Source organism: Pithys albifrons, chromosome 6 (genome assembly GCF_047495875.1).
Source record: "Pithys albifrons albifrons isolate INPA30051 chromosome 6, PitAlb_v1, whole genome shotgun sequence".
NCBI lineage: Eukaryota > Metazoa > Chordata > Aves > Passeriformes > Thamnophilidae > Pithys > Pithys albifrons.
Window position 1 is genome coordinate 33,060,893 of NC_092463.1, and position 21,316 is coordinate 33,082,208.

At 35.5% G+C, this 21,316-nt stretch overlaps 2 protein-coding genes across 4 annotated transcripts in view; one reads left to right on the plus strand and one right to left on the minus strand.

Annotated features, from left to right (window-relative positions):
* Nucleotides 1–21,316, minus strand: part of AVEN (apoptosis and caspase activation inhibitor) — a 97,998-nt gene that overhangs the window by 39,007 nt on the left and 37,675 nt on the right. The window lies entirely within an intron of this gene.
* The window catches only part of CHRM5 (cholinergic receptor muscarinic 5), a 50,460-nt gene continuing 47,327 nt past the window's right edge, over nt 18,184–21,316 (plus strand). The window contains exons 1-2 of one of the 3 annotated variants that reach the window (XM_071558064.1): nt 18,184–18,497; nt 18,587–18,825. The gene's annotated coding sequence lies outside the window, so the exon portion shown is untranslated. Of the gene's footprint in view, nt 18,826–21,316 lie in introns of all 3 variants that reach the window. The other 2 variants (XM_071558063.1, XM_071558065.1) reach the window with 2 other exon arrangements.

Here is a 21,316-nt window from a genome sequence, read left to right on the forward strand (position 1 = left end):
TAGTTGAAAGCTACTAGATCTCATGTTGACAGACACAGTAGAAATACTTAAAATACTGTATTTCATTTTGTAGTCATCCTAACACTCACAACATAAGGTGGATAAGTTAGAGGAGAAATGGCAAAGATCGCCATCACTGGGAAAGGTCACAGTGACAGTTTACAGTAAGTCACTCAGTTGTTTCACTGCAACTAGTGAAGAATTCTATTTTTTAAAAAAAGAAAAAAAACTAAAACAAAATCCCAAAACTCCCCTGAAAGACTCATACCTATATAGTGAACTGCATATATTTCTATATGAAGTTGATAAATTAGGCATAACTACTTCTAAATCTCATAGGACTATAAGCCACTTAACCCTTAACAGCTAGATGCAGAGAAGTAAAACCATGAATTTTGATCATGTATCTTCTCATTAAAGCTCAAAGAGTGAAGACAGAAGAATAAGCCCATACCTTGCATGTATGTGTGGCAAAGTACTGGTAACCAAGCAACCAGCAGGAAACATGTCAGAGACAAAAAGCATATTTACAGTCCTAAAAGTCTCTCATTTATACACAGCTACAGATACCACTTACAAGAGGAGAGGATCAGAAAGCAGCAAAGCAGTCACTGCACCTTCTTTTCCTTTTTTCTAATCTCCATTTTGCTTTACTAGATACTCTCTGGGTTTAATCAGATTAATCTCACATGACAATAGCTGCCTTAATTTCCTTAATTCTTAACCAAATAGGTAACATGCCTGAAGTCTGCATGAATAGATGCACAAATAGAGAATGCATCCTGAACTTACCCACTTCTTGGGTTTTGCGTTTTAGTAGGATTCTGTGTTAGTATTGGAGGTGAATTGTTTACTTCTTCTGTAAGATCTTTTTCCGTGAGACCAACAGAACACTCAGGAAAAAATATATATATAACATTAAAGAAACATAAATATATAGCATACTTATTTTGAGATTCTTCAGGCCGAGAAATAATTCACATATACATGACAAACTTAGAGTTATACCTTTAGCCTTGAAATTCTTAAGATTTTGTGCAAAGTACATGCATTAATGGTTGTGTTTCACTAGCCACTAACTAAAAATGGAACATAAGACTAAAAATGTATTTAATGCTTCATTCCTTCCTCTGCTTCCTTGAGTCTTGAGAATCTTTTAGTTTGAAGAAACTTTGATAGATATTGATTTGCTATGCTTGTGTTCCCAGAAACACTGAAGTATGACTGTCGACCCTCCGGTTTGCCATTTATGTCTTTAAAAGGGACAAATAAATAAACGAAAAATATGATTCTGCATTTGGTGATTTAATAAACTAGAAGCGAAAACAGTAATGACCCTGGTCCTTGCCACACCTAAGACAAACTTGCCAAACAGACCAGAACATATTCACACATGAGATAAAAGCCTTTTAATTTGCCTTTTGGTTGGGTCCATGTGGAGGAAAAGAAGTCTTTTTAGGGCAGATTTCTGCTTCTTCAGAAGCACACTCCTACATAGAACACATACTTTCTATTTTTGATACAAATATTCGTGCTAAATAATCTAAAGTCTATCACTTAAATGGACACAAATGACAGAAGGGTGTCACATTGTCCAAATGTATGTTCTCCAACAGAAGGGATTGCTCCTAATTTCTAATAAAGATTTCTAATAAAGTTTATTTATTGCTTTGCAATAAAAACTAAAAAATACAGTAATTACACAGTCCTCTAGAAGCCTACTATATAATTTGATTTTATTTGATCACCCATGATACTTGCTCTATTTATTATAATCAAGAGTACAATTTAAATCATGCTCACTGCATTACAGGTTATTAACTCAAAGAAGATTTAATAAAATGACAATATAACCAATCTGACTCTGAAATAAATCTTAAAAAGGCAGACCATGAAGAGAAACAGTGAAGAAATACAAGTGGTCATTTTGAGGACTTCCAGTTGCAAGAGCCCCTTCTTGTTTCAACTATCAGTGATTTGGTAATACTTTATATGCCACAATGAAAGGACAATATATTGAGAACAATATAACAATAATCAAAGAAAAGATGGAAACAGTATCATTAACTGTGAGAAATATAAAAGGATTTCACTACACAAGACTTGCATGAGAACTGAACTTCAATGCTTGAGACTGAAATAGAATGCAGAAGAGAAATGGTGACACATACACTCAAATATTTTCCTCTTTTCATTTCTACACCTTATAGTACGTAAGGTTATGATCATTTATATAAACATAATTATTTCATTAAATGTTAATTTAAACAGCTAATATTATTTAGAAAGAAAATGTTGGGGGTTTGTATTTCTGTTCAGATCATTGAGAAATCACAGAATTGCAATAGGCCTCACGTGAACAATTTTTCCCTTCCCAAGAGGGCTTACCTATCGCTATGTCATTCCTGGAAGATGTTTTTCTAAATTGTTGTAGAAGATCTTCAGTGACAGAGACTCCCCTGTGCCTTTAAAGAGTCTACTCAAAATGCTTGGCTGTTCACACAACAGAATTATTTTTCTCCATATTTAATCTCAAACCTATCTTACTGCAACATACATGCTATGTTACTTTTTTTCCTCATATGAAGATATATACAGGTTGCCTCAGGGTCCTTGCCAGACAGCAATCTGCACGGGAGCCAGCAGTGCTTCCTTTGAGCTGCTCAGATCACATCTGCAATACTGCACTAGTTTAGGTCCTCAGAACAGACAGATAGATAAATGGCAGTGAGTTCAGCAGAGACACACCAAGATGGTTGGGGACTGGAGCACCTGTGCAGTGAAGAAAGGCTGAGGAAATCAGTCTTGTTCAGCCAGCGCAAGAGATGGCTTTGCTTTGGGGGACACCTTACAGCAGCCTGTCAGTACCTGTGGGGAGCTTGCCAAGAGGAGTGAGCCAGGCGGTTCAATGCACATGCCGGGGAGGACAAGAAAAATTGGGATAAATTAAAATGAGAGTTTCAGACAGGATATAAGGAAAAACATATCATCATGAGTCAGGCAGCAGAGCAGGTTATGCCACTGCCAAACTTTGAGATTCCTACTGCATAAAGTCCTGTGCCACTGTGTCTGACCACAACTGACCTTGATTTGCTCCAGAGACTGCACTAAAGACCTCCTGAAGACTCTGCCAACATGAATATCCTGTGATCCTATAATATCCCTATATCTTCAGAATTACAGAGTCATTAAGGTTGGAAAAGACCTCCAAGATCATTGAGTCCAACCTTTGACTGATCACCACCTTGCCCACTAGACCAGACACTAAGTGCCATGTCCAGTTATTTCTTGAACACCATGTCTCTCGGCAGTCCACTCCAATGCTTAATAACCTTTTCCATGAAGAAAGTATTCCTGATGTCCAAACATCTCCCTGATGTCTGAACATCAAACATATAAAACATCAAACACACAAAGGCTAGACCCCTATTTCATCATTTTCCTTTACAACATAAGAGTGGTTATACTTAGACTGAGGGTTGACTACACAGGACCTACTCTGTAAGTAGTGAAAAGCAGTTGCTTTGGACAAAGTGAAACAACAGAAAAAGGATACTCCTTCTCCGTAATATTACTCCAGCTAAGTGGAATTTGAAACTGATAACATTCCCAGAATTCTCAGACCCAGCTTCCAAATGCTGCTAAAAATATGTTTTTTATCCAGTCAGAGGTTATCTAGTTAGTGTGGATTTCTGCAAAAAAATAAGACATTCAAAGCTTTCATTTTCCTGTTTTCACCTGTAGACAACTTTCCTCTCTACTCAGCAGTAGGACAATTTCTTACTGTCTTTGCTCGTATTTATTCAAAAACCCACAACACAACTAGTAGCAGAGAATTAGAAAAGAATGTCATCCTTATTTATTCTTGTGCTAAATTCTTTGCGTATTGCCACTCTGCTTTTTTTTTTCCTCTCTGTTCCTTGGTCCAGGATCATCTAATTTCTTCTACCCCTAACAGAAGTATCAAATATACATGTAGAGTTAACAGATTGTTGGGTAATCTCTCTTTACCAGTCCAAATTCAGAGTTTCTGTAGTTTGGGGGTGGGTTTTTTTCTTTTAAAGTGTCCATTTTCTTTTTTCATTTTTCTCTAGTCTGCAATCTCTCAAATTATTTTCCTGTGTTTTCCACCCAAATGACAATTATGGATCAGCAGAGCAAAAATGGGAAGATCAGAATAATTATGGCAAAAAATCTCCATCATTTGATTTTTCATCATGATAAACAGAATAACAATAAGTGTCTACCTGGACAATAAATTAATCCATTCAAGTTTTAATGACACGACTCCAGTGAAATAATATTTTACAATTTAATACATGAGCACTACAACAGCTCACTTTTCTGTGTTGAGTGCCAGAGCTTCTAAGAGATTTATTATTTAATCATAAATGTTGAGAAAATTCAGCACCAAACTCACAAAAAAAAAGTATAAATACATATTATATCTAGTCACACTTTGTTAGAACAGTGTGTTCCAATAAGGGCTTCAGTAAAACAAAATTATACAACTTTCAGCATCATTTAAAGCATTTATAATTTTTAGCACACTGAAGTTGCCAAGAAACCTTGAGAAGCAGATGGGCATTTACTGCTGTTAAAATGCAACCAGTTACACCAGAAAAGAGTTGGGCCTGTCATACTTACAGAAGAAATGTTTAATGTTACAATTTCCTATCATTTATTTTCTTATTTTTATTAAAAAATAGCTTAAATGAACTGAATTTCTTTAAATTCTGATTTCTTTAGTAGATTCCACTAGTGGCATCACTATTTCTATTCTATTTAAGAACATAATCACAGAAATAAATAAATCGCTATCTGGGCAAAAGCTTCATGCAAAGAATTCCTAGCAAACCACCTGAATGTCTGCCTACAAATTTTTTCTTACTGAATGCCATAAAACAGAGATTGATTAAAATCTGAATTTGTTTAAAAACAACACCAAATCAACAGCTTCAAGACAAGGACTAAATGCTACATTTATTTATCATTTTCAAGATATTTCTTCTTTATATTCCCTTAATATCATAAAATACCACCCACAATCATAATAACATTAATACCAATATATATAATCATTCATTCATTATTCATTATAGAAGCAGCCCTCACGTCTACTACAAGGTTATAGTCTTATACAAGCATAAATTTTAAAATCTGTTACAGAATATTATTTCAAAGTCACTGTAAGTAACATAAAATTAAGGCTTACCTGAGACAAGCCTTCTATGCTTGGTTACTCCAATGTCATTTTTCTGAACACTGTTCTCACCAAAGAAGGTACTTGGTTACTTCACGAACAACCAAATCAGCAAAATAATCTGTTTCCACTCATTAATTGAAGTATAATTTACCACTGCTGAATGTATCCTGTGGATTATCTCAAAATGCTCATTAAATCTTTATCCTACCAGCTTGGTCTGTGTAGAAGATTACAGTGATTTGTAATACACACAGGAAATCAAATGTCTGAGTCACCTTTTTTATTGACCCTGATTATAACTATACAACTACTTTCTGTTACATCAACAGAACATTCACCATCTTTCAGAAGCAGATCACCTGATCGAAAGAAACCTTGTTTTATAAAAGCGAGTACATTTTGTACTCAGCCATCCATAGTTGGAGCGGTTTCAAAGCTGAGATTGTTCACCAAGGTGTTTCTACAGATAGCAGCAACTTTTCAGCTGTTGGAGATAAATGTCATCTTTAATTCATTAAACAAACAGCATTTCTTTTCTCCTAGGCAGAAAATGCTGCCAGTCATAATATATTTAAGATGTTTTTAAACATATTTAAGAATTTTTTTGCAGGTCTTGTTACTGAGATAACCGGAAAGTGGATGATGAAAAGGGAGGTCTCTGAAGCATGAATATCTATCCATATATCCACTGAAAGATATTTTAAAAAGTTAAAAGGCACTCAACTGTCTTTTAACTGTCTCAACTAATACACAAAATAGTCTCAAAATATTCTTAGGATCTCACTGATTGATAAACTGTATGAAATAGCTCTCATTGCTCTGATAGGTTCCTAAAGCTACTGAAAAGCATGCAGCTCTTTCATAGGGCATATTTGCATCTAGGAGGTGATCTACTGGACCAGTCAAATAAAAGTTGAAGCATACAGATAACAGTCAACTTTCATATTCTAAGATTTCTTATTTTTATGGCTTTCTGTTAAACATGATACTGTAATACTGTGCAAAATTTAAAACATATAAAAAATTTTCTTCAGAAGGGATTTTTTTTTTTGATGTTTAATCTTTGTACACTTTCAAGTGTAATGAGCAAGAAGGGACATTTAATTTGTGAAACAGAGAGTAGCTAACAAGCTCTAAGTGATGTCCATATGTTAGAAAAACAAATTATTTGTTGGTAGAAATGCCTTGTTAAGGTTTGGGGCTAGACCGGCTTCAGTGATCTCAGACCTAGGGGGAGGTTAACAAGGCTTGGGAAGAAGGATGCCCACTCATAGTGGACACAAAGAATGCAGAATTTATGGGCATCTGGCAGAACTCCCAAGTTAAGGAAGAAACTAATAAAGCCAACTCAGCAATTGTGCTGAAATCAGCTCCAGCTGGGTAAACAGTAATTCCAGCAGGGGGAGATGATGACCACCGACTCACAGAGCACTCACTCAAGAAGCATACTGACCCAAAAGAAGAGAAAGACTGGGCATGCAGACTAATTAGTATGAGAATCATTAACCAATAGAAGACAGGACCCTAATTAATATGAGAACTATGTAACTTGTAGCCAGAAAACACTAATTCCTGTGCTAAAATGTATAAATAGTTAAAAGTTTTGAAAGTTGGGGGCTTGACTTGTGGAATGCCACTGAGCACTGAGGCTGATGCAACTCTGAATAAACAATCAATGTCTCCCTTGAGTGTATTAATTATTGGCTTGCTGCAGCCTGGGTAAAAAATCTGATTTTTGCAAACAACAATAACCTTCTCATCTCCCCCTCCCAGTGGAGGGAAGGAAAAAAAGATTTCTTGACTGGCTACCCCCCCCCCCAAAAAAAAAAAAAAAAGAATCCAACTTGTGAAAAACAGGTGAATGGGAAGATGAACCCTCCTGAAAATGTAGGTAAAGAAACCTCTTAGAAAGAAAAAGCACAGAACAAGAAAACTTCCATACACAGCCTATTCCATCTGAGAGTAGTTTAATGGAACACTGCTCCATTCAAATACCCAGCAGGAAGCTAAGTCTGACATTTCTGAAGGTACTCAAAGGCTCTGAATGAGCAGAATCACAGCTTAACTTCCTGTTTCTTCTCATGACAATTATTCGTGTCTCTGTAAGAGATATTTTAACGGAATAGATGTATTCTTTTGGAAGTATTGGATTTTAACGTTTGGCTTTTTTTTTAAAGTGGCAATCAACAAGCACCTCTCTGATGCAGACTAGAATCAAATGCAGAAGTTGCATGTATTTGGCAAAACAATGGCAATGGGCGATCCCACTCAGTGGTGATGCAGACATGTATCTGTATCAGCTCCTGGGAGACACGTGTCCCTGTCCCACAGGTACTGCACCTGCAAGATACAACCTGAGGCTTTCTCGGTGCTTCTGCACAGTCCTATTGCCTCTCAACCAGGTCTTGTTGCCCAGGCCTCTTTAGTCTGCACATCTTTCATCTTCTACCCGAGCATGCTTCACACATGGCTGGCAGAAGGGTACTGAAATAGTAGTCTTTTGCTGCCATTATGCAGGATGCCTGCAGTGTGGCAGGAGATCATGTGATGAATCACAGAAGCATGAGTCTTGTGCTCCCCTCTGAGACTTGACGTTTGTGTAATTGAAAGGAAAGACAAGAGATTCTTTAAAAATAAGGCTGGGATAAGGCATAAAGCACGACACTCATAATCCAACTGACAAATGCATTCATACACTGAGTCACTCAAAAAAAGCACATCATGAAAAAAACAGAGTCTTAATATTTTCATAATCCCCAGCTGAATGGAAATGGAAAATAATTGCATTCAAGTACCATTTCAATAACAAAATAATTATTAAAAGGTATTGGGTGTTTCCTACTGTACATTCCTGCTGCAGATACAGAAAGAAGCACTGGACACTAAGGTATAACAGTACACATTTTGACCTGTGGTTTCAGTGACAAAACCAGGACTGATGCCAACACATGTGATTGAAGACGGTGTTTGCACTACCCCAGCACTACTCACCAAGAAGGTAATTCTCTCCTAGAGCACCTTTATCTGACAAAACTTTCAAAAATGCAATTTAAGAAACTGTAACTGAGCATTATTAAAACACCCAGCATGCAATCAGATAAGTAATGCAGTACATATTAGCTTGTTCTGCTTTACCTTACTCAAATGTTCAAGTGTAGACAGTTACTTGATGGACTATGTTGCGTATAATATCCATTATAATCTATTTTTCCCTCCTTCCCTTAGTTCCCACACATATGACATCCTTAAAGTTATAAAGAAACAATATATCAAAATAAAGCTTTCTCAAAATTCTAAAATAATTTTAAAATGAAACAGTTATAATGTGGAATCTGTACTAAAAGGTTATAGAAGTGTCATATTTAGCACTTTTTCAGTTGTCAATGCTACAGCAAAAAATCTTCAGGAAAAAAAACCAAAATCAAACATCAAAATAAAACATCCTCATTCTGAGACAGAATCCCAATTCCTCCTCCACAAGTGGGCAAAGGCCATAAAGCTCAACTCCCAGGATTCATTAATTGAATACTAAAGTGTTGACTAAAATGCAAAAGAACCAAGCTCCAAGCAAAGAATGCCCCTACCTGTACATAAAACTGCAAGACAATGTATCTCTTGATGTAGGAACACATGGAAGTTTCTCATATTTTCTGAGTTTTTGGCCTTTCAATATGAACTCTCAATGGTGCCTTATTCATTGACATCCTCTTCAAATGAGAGCAGTACTGGATTCCTTTCTCCTTTAGACTTTCTTGATCTATTGTTAAAATTGGCTTTTAACTAGCCAGTGAAAATGAATTCATTACTTTATTCATTCTTCTTATTTCTGTCAAAGGTGTCAGTGGATATTTTTAAATCATCAAAATTGAAGCATTGAAATGCATAAACCAGAAGTTTACTTAACAGACTGGACAGCAACACACATAATTATCAAGAGCAAACTAAAATGACACTATTTTTTATATTAATTTATGAATTGATGACTTAATGATCTAGATCTTAAACTGTACCCCTGAAGGAGTCCTTAATTGTGTCCTAATTATCAGGCACATTGAAATTATATTTTTTGTGTACTGATTTCACTTCAAAATTGCCGAGCTTATAAAATCAGTCTTTAGAAAACCCTGCACACAGTCTGAAAGCAGGAAGGACTCCTCTTCCCACACAATACATGTAGTACGAAAGCAGACAAACAGAAGGAAGATATAGAGGTTTTTGAACAAGATCTGTTTTTCTCCCTCTCCTCAGAGACTTCAAGAAATCATTTCTTATTTACTGGGAAATTGGCAAGTTTTGTGTCTGTTGCAGGATGATCCTGCTCTTCAGCAGAGTATAAATATCTAGCTCTGTCACATCATAAGACAGGGAACGAACCACACAACACCACTACAAAACCATCTGAATTACAGGCATGTGTTTTTCAGATGCATGACTATCTGCAGGGTAACAACTACACACATGGCTCACAAAAAGCATTCTTTAAAGCAGAAAAATAATCCAGGAAACTAATAACCTTTCAGATAAGTCTGAAACTTAACAAAATTTGAACCTTCACTCCACTGAAGGCTGAACAATGTAATTTCAGTGAAATTAATGTTTATTTATTAGAAAGAAAAGTCGCAATATTATACATTAGCGAGTGTCAAAAAGCCTCCTTTAATCTCAGTAATTTTAAAATCATGTATTTTCAAAGAGAATTGTTTTCAAAATTATGTAAGACATCAAGTTAAGAAGAGAGGGGAACTATGGCTGATTGTTCTCTGGAAACAAGCTGTACCTAGGCATTTATAGATAATAGTTTCCATAATTTACAAACTATGGGCTTTAAAAAAAATCAGTAGACCTGTAATTCCATTTAATTCTTCCCTTAATAAACATATGACACTTCCACTACCCAAACTCTAGTACATTAAAGATCAACACAGCACATACCTTTAAAAAAAAAAGGCTTTTGGAGAAACTTAGCCCAACCACCCAGAATTTATTAGTACTATTAGTTTTATACCACTGTTCTGAAATGCAACTGACATGAATCCTTATCTTTTACTCCAATTTTCATTGATGAAGCAGGGAGATCTTTCAGAGAACTACGAGCAAAACCTTTTAAGTTATGTAAGTTTAACAGCTCCAGAGAACTACATTACAGATTTCAAAATAAATGTAGACAGACTACAGTTTACCCAGAATGAGAACACAAACTAGAAAACAACTAAGGTGAATTAAATTCTCAAGCTAAGGTTTAGAATTGATCCTCTAGGTGTAAGAACTCTGCAAAACTCAAGGCTCCATAAATTCCGGGGATAGGGAGGGACTAGAAGCAGCAATTAAGAGAAGATCATAGGAGAACAAATGCAGACTACTGCAAAAGCTAGGGAAAAAGATGCCATAATGATGCAGCTCTTTCAAAATATTCTTTTTATTCAGGAGTTAAGTAGGTTTTCTTGCTACATTTATACATTTTGGTTGTTAAATCTTATAGTCAGTTGGGAACAAACTCCAAAGTCAATTTTCTGAACATGATTTCAAAACTAGTAATAGAAAATGGCTAAAAATTAATCAGATTCTGGGAGGCAAGTGGAAAGCACATTAAAAAGTGAAGGAATAAAAGGACAATAAAGTGTTTGGACATAGGAAATTCAGGTTGAATATTTCACCTGTCTAGAATCAAACAAAGTCTGTGCCAAAGACACTAATGAACTTCTAAAAAACTATTACTATTTATCAGTTGAGAAGTATGCATAATCTTTCTTCAGTGTAAGATGTACTTAAACAAGTACTTTCTAATTAGCATGATTAAAAATATTTTCCTTTAGAAATAAAAATCAAAGAAATTTGCCTTTGAAATTAATAGCTATGATTACTACAAATCATTAAATCCAAATCAAATTAGTCTTCTTTTAAAATTACATGTTGTTGCCGAAGCTTTTCAAACAACAATCCACTGAGGTGATAAAAACAAACATCTAAATACCTACAATTATATTTTACTACACTGTAGTGTAGAAAAGGCAGAATCATAGATTAACTAAAACAACAATACACTTGCTTCAAATTTAAGTAATTTTATGTAAGTGAAAACTTTAATTCCAAGTCCAATAAAAACAATAAGGGATTAAAAAGAATTTTTCCCTTCTAATTTATGAGTAACAATAGTACAGAACAGTTATGAAAACTGTATAACATACAGTTATAGTGTCTCCTATTGCAAAAAGGCATCATTTTGTTTTAGGGGCAAGTGTCTTGCAGTACATTTAGCAATAATATAAGTTAAAAAATCCCATGAATCCTCACAACTATACAATTCATAATTATTCAGGGCAGAAAGTTTATGCTATACCTTGTAAATTCACTTGAAATAAATGTTTAAAAAATCCTCTCAAAATCTATTTGGGTGAAGTCTTTGAACAATCCCATTATCACACTCCAAGCAGAATCATGTGTTACAGAGCACAAAGCAGATCTGCAAATTATGTAACCCCTCAGACAAGTTTCCCAGGTTAAATGATTACCAGAATTCAGAAAGTTGTATTGTAGTCATGCACAATTTCTTGCTAGAACTCTTCAACGGGAACTGCATACACAGTGAATAACTGATTTTTGTCAATACTAGCTTTTGTCCATAGTCTCGCCCCTTACTTCTTGCATTTCAAAAATCATCCACCATTTTACATTGCTAGTTTTTATTTAAAATAAGTTACAAAAGTTCATTAAAAGTTTTAATGCAATATGAAATTCTCTTATCAAAAAGGTTATATTTTTCTTACTTCCCAGAAAAGCACCATGCTCACACTAACCTTTTAACTAACAGGAACAGATGGGTTTAACTGGATACAGGCGTGATGGAGCATTGTGGTAGAGCAAAAGAACATGTTGATTCTCGTACCTCTGGCAGATGGGAACAAGTCAAAATTAATTTTAGACTGAAAATGTTTTGTTACTTCTCAGTTAAAAAGAAAAAAACCTTGAAACAATATGCTATTTTATACATGCCATCAGAGCTCAGACAACAGCGGCTTTCAAAAAGTTGATACCATACATTAAACCCAATTACACAGGCTTACTGTAAGTCATTTTTAAGCCTGTGAATAAATTAGAAATTCCTGAAAACAGTAGCTTATAATGGAAGTGCTGACACAACCTTAACTACAGCAGTAAATGTGCTGCTATTATGAAGTTGTTATGGCAACCAGAATGATCAAGTTGAGAGAGAAAGAGGAAGAATGTGCATAAGCAAAACTTAAAATCTTTGACACCACCCTCCACAAACTCTTCCAAAATTTGTAGTCACGGTGTTATCACTCCTTACTTTTATAATAAAAAAATTAACCTGCAAAACTTGCCTTTAACACAGGTAAGGAGGGAGTGTTGACACATGAGTGTAAAATCCAAAACAAATTAAATCCAAAGTCATAATCCAGCTGGTTCCTGCATAGATGAACAGTCTAAAAAATAGAGTCAATTGAAAGGTATCTGGACAGCATCTGCTAAGCACATGTTCAACAGCTACCACAAGTTAACAAACAACAATTATGCAAAACTGTTCAGTCTTCAAAACAGTTTCATAATTTGTTACCATCTGAATAGTTTAGTAACAGCACCCTGCTGTAATTTGACTGAATCAGACAGCACGCTCACCAAAACTGATCCATTAATTAAAATGTGATTACAAATATTACTGAGGCTTATGTATTTGTGAAACAATCACTACTTACACTTCCTAATACTGTGTAAAACACATGCAGAAATCTTCAGATGCGTCTGATATTATGATAATGGGGAAAAACATACCAAGGCAGTCAAATTTTAATACTCAAAAATGCCCAAAGTATGACTTCTAAAGCATATTAATTAAAACCTGTGTCAGCACACTAGTCTTTTCTCAAAGCAAAAAAGCGAAGTTTAATTGCAAGAATCATCCTTGCAAAATTTCACTGAATAAAATTTCCAACAAAATGTTTGTAGCACTCAATAGTCCTAGAAATAATGTTAAATCATTCTTATTATGATTATGCAATTTTATTACAGCATTCTGTCCAAATACATCTACTGGCAACACTTCGACTAGAAAAGTAGAAAACAAACTATTGGCTTGTCTTCTCAAAGGATTTCATACTGAAGCCACTTTGTCTCAACTCTAACTTGACTGCCATAACTCAAATCAAGGAAACACAAAAGCCCTCAGATGTCTGACATGATAAGAGTTGCGATAAGTACTTTTACTTATTTCCTAGGTAACAAAAATTCCTTTTCTTCTAAGCTATCTCAATCCAATTCTCTTTCGAGTTTGTTGCTCTATACCAGTTTTCAGACTACGGGAAATACTCATTTAATGAGAATAGTCTCATTTTAAGAAATTACAAAGTATTTCACTGAGAGCTAGCAGTTCTTACTGTTAAATTCAAAATAATTTAAGATTCAGGTTGTCGTGTTTTAAGTAAAAAATTACTCAGTGTTAATTATCTGATTGATTTCAAAACTTTAAGAGTTTGAAAACTTTTAATTTATACAGACATTGATTTTTTAATTTTTTTTTTAAGAAGTGTACGATATATTCTATACTGAACACTGAAAAATACAGTTTTGCAGACAAATTTCATTTAGCTGGAAAACAATAAAATATTCCACTCATAAAGCAGAATTATTTAGTCTTCAATAACAAATAATTATTGATATGAGATCACAACAAACATGCACTCACATACCCTGAAAGAAAAAGTGGGAAAAGAATAAGCAGAGTATTTTGTTTGCAAAGGCAAGAACTACTTGTAAGCAACAAAAGAAGCAACAATAATGATATTTGTTTCAGGAACATTAGCTCTGCAGCAATTTCAAGATTCTGACAGATACACTGTTTTTCTCTGAAAAGCAACCACTAGTTATCAACTTGCTTGAAAGAGGTAATCTTACCGCTCTAAAAAAGCTGAATGACAACACTCGGAAAAAAAGGTAAAAATAGGATTTCCATGTGCATAGCTGTTTGTTAGAAAAATGCTAGTTATTTAATAAAATTCTAAAAAGGGAAAATGTTTAAGTGTTTTCTAACATTGTCTTTTTTTTTCAAATTTATTTGCAGTACTAAATTAGCACTTTATAACTTGCAGAAACAGTTGACTGAGGTACAGCTTTACTGTAACTCAGTTCGATTAGAAAAATGTTTGTTCCAGTATATTTGACAAATTACTTTCGTAGAGTGGAGGTAACATTTGGCCTTTAAGACTTGAAGAATCCATAATTATTAATCATGAATGGACTAACAGAGACAATAATACATGGCTCAACACTATTTGGAAAGCTATCAGCTTTGATACTGTAAATATTAAATATCACTGAGATTCCCACGAAATTTCAGTGAGCTTTTTACTCAAATGTACACACACTTAAAATGTTTTAAAGAAAGACTCACGCTCACTTTTTATGCTACTTTTAAAAAACACATTTCTTAAAACATGTAAGTGCATTATTCACCCTAGATCTGATTTTCAGGTGGAGAGTTTCAACCTGTTGATAACCAAAGCTACATAGTAGTTATTTTGAGGGGTTTGGCTATAATGTGTAAGTGCATAACACCACTCAAAAAAGCAGGAACTGAAACAGAAGTCTGTCCTAGAATTACAGGACTTCTTCCTCTCTACAAATTAACTTTTCTGCTATCAGAAAGTAATCACAGAAATGGTGGGTTGGAAGGGACCCACAACAAACAGCAAGTTCATGTGCGGGACCATCCCCAAGAGTCACTCCACATGATTGAGAGTAACATCCAAAGGTTTTGAGAACTCTGCCAGGCCTGATGTTGTGATCACTTCCCAGGGGAGCCTGTTCCAATGCCCAACCAGCCTCTGGATGAAGAATCTTTTTCTAATATCCAACCTAAATCTCCCCTGACATTCCCTCAGGTCCTTTCACTGGTCACCACAGAGAAGAGATCAGTGCCTGCCCCTCCTCTTCCTCTCATGAGGAAGTCGTAGACGGCAATGAGGTCTCCCCTCAGTCTCCTCCTGTCCAGGCTGAACAGACCAAGTGACTTCAGCCGCTCCTCATATGGCTTCCCCTCAAGGCCCTTCATCATCTTCATGGCCCTCCTTTGGACAGTCTCTAAGAGCTTAATCTTTCTTAGATTGTGACACCGCAAACGGCACACAACATTCAAGGTGAGGCCACTCTAGTGCAGAGCAGAGCGGACAATCCCCTCCTTCGATGGGCTGGTGATGCTGTGCCTGATGCCCCCCAGGACACGCTTGGCCCTCCTGGCTGCCAGGGCACTGCTGACTCATATTCAACTTGCCATCAACCAGGACCCCCAAGTCCCTTTCCCAGCACTGCTCTCCAGCATCTCATTCCCCAGTCTGTATGAAAATCCAGAGTTGCCCCTATATTAGGTGCAGAATCAGGCACTAGCCCTCGTTGAACTTCCTGTGGTTGGTGATTGCCCAGTCTTCTGATTTGTCCAGGTTTCCCTGCAGGGCCTTCCTGCCTTCGAGGGAATCAACACCTCCTCCTAGTTTGGTCATCTAACAAATTTGTTTAGTATCTCTTCCAGTCCTGCAACCTGCCCATTATCAAAATGAAACAAAGTAGCAGGATGTAGCCAGTTCCCTGTGATTCCTTATTCCTGGTTTAGAGGTATCAGAACTTCATGTCAACTGACGCTATTTATGGACATGGAATCCCTCCCCATGCTACCCTGTGAGTGCAAGATAACGCCACAAGAAGTAATCACATCGCACAGCATTGATTGTCACATGGTAGATATCCAGTCACAAGACTATAGGCCCTTCGGAGTGCTCGGTGGTACATGCTTGAAGCTTTTACTACATCTGTTATACCAGCCACGTTCTCCACCAGAGATGTTATTTACCCCCTTTAGTCATGAAGCTTATATATATATATATAGCTTATTCCTGTTGCAGCTTGACCAAACGGAAAAGATTTTCAGAACACCATGCTAAAAATACAATTCCTCTTTGTGCTGTATTCAAGGTTGAAAATATTAACCAGCTTCATCCTGAGAGTTTGAATTTTTAACACCAATCCTATCCTTATCTTAGACTCAGGTTGCACATCAAGTTGTCAGGATCACTGTCATCCCCTAGATTTTAACATGCTGCTTTATCCAAGTTTATCCTCCTTTCTGGGTTTGAGACAACAGAATGCTTTTGATACTGACATACAAATAGCTCAGCTTACCTTGATCTGAGGAGGGGAAAAAGGGTTTATACATGTATGTGTGCACTCATATACATGTGTGTATTAAAAAAACCTCAATTGTTTTGCGATTCAGGACTTCTGGGGATAATCACAGATTAGATATTTGAGTTTTGGGATTTGTAATGGGGGAAGAAGACCAGACTGGAGTTTGCTCTTTGTCTCGCAAAACATTATCCAAGAATATAAAGATTGTGCCTTGTTAGATTGCAAATACTTGGAAGGTTTTCATAAGAATCAGCACTTGTATGAAGTATCTAATAAATTTAGAAGATGGTCAGTTCAGCTTGGGCTACCAGGCATGGAGTGTGTGCTTGAAGACAAAAATCACAAGACAGACAGTGTTAATAATATTTGGGACTTTACATCATGTATCATTGTATCCTTGGCAACTCGACTTCTTATCTAAAGAGATGAGATTGACAACTTTAGATTTAAAGTTACAGCAACCATGTAACTTGGATTTGGTCTGGAGCCAGACAGAATGCAAGCTAAAGACCAAAAGCATTCCAAAAGTTATTTGATGTGATATAAGGGCATAACTGTGCTGATCATTACTGACTGGATAAACCAAAACCAGCTTTATCCAGATACTCTCCATGATTTCATAACAAGAAAGATGAAGATAACTTTGCTACTTCAATGCAACAAGACTAAGGCAAATTATGAGAGAGGTTCTTCTTCATGCTTAGAGTAAACAAGTACAAACCTGTAGAAGTAGCCCTTTCTTCCACTATCTCTTTGGTGTGGTTTATGTTTCTCTTGTTTTAAAGTAGTCTTTTCTTCCCTTCATCATTTTATCTCTTCTTCACCATCAATATACAGAAGGCAAAAAAAAGGAAATAAATTGATTGTAAACATTTTCTTGTTAATATATCTAAAAAGAAAAGTTGCCCTAAATAAGGCTCCAAGACAAAAATGAAAAAGACAAACTATATTCTAAGGAAAAGTTCCAAACGTTGCATTATTTGCCCCACAATCAGCGTATGTTGCCCCTAACAGCATTGATACAGTGAATGAAGATTTTATACATCGTATTTTAGAACAGATTTATGAAGGCTTAAGCTACATTAAAGCAATTTTTAAATACATATTATTTGTTACATATTAACCTCAAGAGAGTGGTTACTTAGCACTAAATCAGACAATTTAAATTTCTAAATTAATTATAAATAGATTTGTGAGTCAGTCTTTGATACAAAGTGTGCAAAGAGTTTGAACATCATCTTCATACACTGAGTTCTTTCGAATTTTTTTTCATTAGGGTTTCCTCTTGCAGGGAAAAAAAAGAAATGTGTAGGTTTAATCTGCACATTAAATTATAAATGAAAACCCACATGACTACAGTGAAAGACTACATGAAGCAAAACACAAACCACGATTTCTAAAGCAAATCTTTTGGAACATTATTTTGATAAAAAGATAGCTATGAATAGACCTTAACCTGAATGAAGTTTTTAACCCTATGCATAACATCCACTATGTCAAAACAACTGTTGTCTGTTTTACCTGATCATATCCCAAAACAGCAGGTTTTTCCTGGTTTGTCTCTTGATGACAAGCTGTTATAACACAGAGAACCTATCAAACCTATTATTATCATCTGCTGCTTTTCTCTTCTAGTACACACTACTGTCCATCAGAAGACATAATTAACGGTTCTATTATCTATGAAAGCGTCATCCTGTCAGTTCAGCGACTGGTTTGAATAGCTCATATCTGCTACTCATGGATACCATGCGTGCTCACTGTCCTGAGAGATGACAAAACACTACACCCTCTGGGAGGTTTTTTTCCCCCTCTGCTCTAAAGCAGCATTTCACATCTGTGTCTGACAGAAGCATAAGGAGCCGAGAGAGGCAGACCTTCACCATCCTTCACAGAATAATATTGCATGGATTAAAAGTTAAGACCTGATGTCTACTGATCCTGCATATTTCCTACAAAAATCTAAAATGTGGAGGCTATCAAAATGTGTAGGGAAATAACTTTTCATTGTTGGATGGCACCAGAAAACAGATGGAATTTACTGGATACTAAATATCTAAATGATTTTTTAAATTGGTCGTGAATACTTGAGTTAATTGGGGTCAGTGCATATGCCTTTTTTTCACTTTTTTTTTTTGGTGGGGAGGGGAAGGCGCAAAGTTCACAGGTTCTTTTTTGTTACCTAATTAGGGAAGAATAAACAAAAATGCTCAATTTGGAAGAAATTAGATATTGGAGATACCTGGAAATAAACTGGAAACAACCAATTCCACAAGATCGAAGCAGCAGTGAACAAGACGCTGTGGAAAAGAAATCACAAGACAAGAGTGCACAATGCATTTCAAATAGAAAAAAGCTTCCTATCTGCTGAGTGAGTCTCAGTACATCTTGACAGAGCACAGACAAAGCTTCAATCAAATATCTCCTAGGTAAGTTTTTATTTCATATACTGCTTTAATTGTTTATCACATCAACATATACTTTCATATATGGACAATAAGTCAATGAATTTACATTTCTTTATACTGATACTGAAGTTTGAATCCTTCTGTGCCAGACATTTGATGTTCTTAGGTTTGCTATACTGTTTAACTAACAGCTTGCTTTTAGTATTAAGGTTATTCAAAGGAAAAATTATTAAATGCTCTCTCTTAATTTCTAACAAAGTGAAATACTTTCTAAGATTCAAGTGCTTCAAAATATTTCAGTATATACATCTATGCATGGCTAAGAAAAAAATTCATAAAAAGCCATCTTTCTGTTATGATTAGCTAAAAACATTTACTGCACTTCATTATCTACTTAATCTAGCAAAGCAAACAACGTTTTGCACCATAGCAGCCGATGTAAAAGGATATCTTTCATTATAGAATAATGAATCTTTGTTTATATAAAACGATATTAAACAAAGCTGGAAGTGTTGCTTAGTTATTTATGAAAGGTAAACTACAGCACAATAAGGAAACAGCACCATGTTAATACACCCCAAGGTACTGTGTACAGTTTCAATAAGAAGACTGGACATCAGTGCCCCAATTAAACTATAAAAAAGGTGGTGCAGGTCTCATTTTTTTCACTCATTTGGAGCATTCACAACATGAGTCACACAGACATGAATTCTGTATGGAATTAACATGCAAAACATTTCAGAATGAGATTCTAACATCTAATAGGACTTGAAAAATAAATACTGTATCTGTTAATCGAAAAACTACACTTAGAAGTCATAGAGAAAGGTATACCTTTGATCACATACAGAAACCTTCCCCAACCCTTGAAACTTAAAAAGCATTAAGAGTCAGACATCATTTAACATACCATTTAATACTATCACACTGGTCAATTTTCTATGTAACAGCAGCTTTGCTCCCACTGTCTTTTACAGATTTCGCACATTTTTTTCAATTTCCAAGAGGCAATATTTCTTCTTCTAGCATTGCTTTAAGTATCTCCTCTACTTCTCTTTGTATCATTTCCCTCATTTTTATTTAGCACATCTTATTATATGATATTCTTATTTAATGCAGCCTTCAGTTCTTTTCTTGGTTTTTTTTTATTTTAATGTTTTGCTAACTTACTAAAATAATCTCTTTCTTCCTGATGCCTGGTAAAGACAGACTCATTTTCCATTCACAAACACCTCTTTGGAACCCCTCACTTATGCACAAAGCATTTATGAATTCTACCAAGTGACAGAGGACTAAACTTACTTACCAAAGGCTGATAGAATAGCACGAGACTAAAATACTCAAGCTGATATGAGACAAGGCTCATCGTAGTATCAGGAATCAACAACATATACCCAAAATAACAGAATTCCTACCAGACAAGATATGTGAAACAACTTCTGCAGAGGGGTCATCTCATGCATATTACTGTAGAATATATATCTAAAATTCCTTCTACAAGGTTGCACTTTTCACTGTGATGGCAAAGAGGAAAAAAACCCTATTTCTCTAAACACTCATATTTAGGTATTCAGTTTAATACCAGCAAGGTCTATCAGTCTAACACTTTTCCACTTTCCCATTTTCTCTATTTAATGAGAACTTGATGGAATTTTTGCTAGTGCACCTATAACTCAGCCATTTTGCTGTTGACAGTTCCAGCACTCTCTACATTTCCCAGTTTCTGTCCTTCTCTTTTATAAGTTGCTCCAACTGCTCGATTAAACATCTCTCAATCTTTTTTTTCCTGTCTCATTTCATATATTCCACTGATGCAGTAAAATTCTTCCTGCCTCCTCACTGCTCCTATACCACTTATAATTTCCCTCAAACCTAACATACCAGGAAAAAAACATCAGTTAAGAAGTAGGCACTGTACAACATAAACCAAAACAATATCGGTACAAGTTTCAATAGCATCAGTTCAAAATTTCCATAACTTGAACCATCAAAGCCTACTATAACTCAGTAACATTTGCAACAAGCAGCAAATGCAATATAGCTTTTGACAGCTGATTTCAGAGGATGGCTTTGTATCTCCTGACTTTGGTTCAGAGTTGGAAGTAAAAAGCCAGAGGAAAATAAGAATGGGAATTCAACCTTTGATTCTGCAGTTACTCCTCTCACACTGGAAAAGTTCTAACTTGGATGTTGTTTGTAAATGATACTGTTTATCATGGCTTAAACAAAGGAAAAAATCCTAAACATCCTAGCTAGCCAGCATGCCTATTTAGAAAAATAAGGTGATTATTCAATGAAGCTCTCAACAGGCTTACTCAAAACTTAGTGGCTTAGAAACTTCTGTACTGAGAGTTGCAGTTAAGGTTTTTTAAGCTCTGTTGTAAATATGAGAAGGCTATGAACCAGTGGAAAACTTTCTTATAGGAAGAAGAAATGGATAGAATTAATATTTTTTAAAATGTGTAATATTTTTACAAGGTAGGTTTTTTCAGATGTATTTATTAATAATTTT